This window comes from Elephantulus edwardii, unplaced genomic scaffold, assembly GCF_000299155.1.
Source record: "Elephantulus edwardii isolate Elephantulus edwardi_28Jun2011 unplaced genomic scaffold, EleEdw1.0 scaffold00016, whole genome shotgun sequence".
NCBI lineage: Eukaryota > Metazoa > Chordata > Mammalia > Macroscelidea > Macroscelididae > Elephantulus > Elephantulus edwardii.
Genome location: NW_006399766.1, coordinates 5,324,340 through 5,325,106, shown reverse-complemented (window position 1 = coordinate 5,325,106; position 767 = coordinate 5,324,340).

Below are 767 nucleotides of genomic sequence, written 5' to 3'. Positions count from 1 at the left end.
GATGAGATGTACTGATTCAGTGACTGGGGTAATGGGGGTAGGTGAGTCAGGGACAGTAAAGTTGGCACAGGATAGAGCAGGTTTCGGGGCTATTGCACGGGTCGCAGTGAGTTGCAAGTACTCGACAGCACATAACAACAGCAACTTAATAGTTTAAGTAAATCTAAACAATATTCTGAATTTATATTTACATAAACACAGATCAGGTAAAAACACATTGTTTTTCAGATTTAGGAATCATTGTTCAAGTGTTCCCCATGTTGTTGTGGACTAAGCACAGTTATATTGCATCTCAGTAATGCTAGGTTAGCTACTAAGGTGATTTTGCAATTTGTTGCTCTTTTTAAAAGATGGCTTGTTACAGAGAAACAAATCGCTGTCTACTTTATTAAAATATCTGACAACTGCACTTCAAGTTACCCATACCTTGCAGAGAAATAACAGAGTCTTCAGAGAACACATCTAGAGGATGCTAAAAAACACACTGTTGTTTTTACCTCTTGCCCACTAAATGGTAAATATGTTCATCATCATTTATGAACTTAAATAAGTGAAATGTTTATGAGATAAATAAGTACTCATAATGTAATATAATGTATTTTCTAATATTTGATCAAAATCTTTGTATGGTTTTAGCTTGAAACATTAAGTTTTTAAGAAAATGATTGGCGTGATTTTTCATGCATAAAATTGTGACTTTGGGATCATCCATTGGAAATGTTTGATACACAATAAATGATTAGGATCATGGACTAACAATCTTCAAA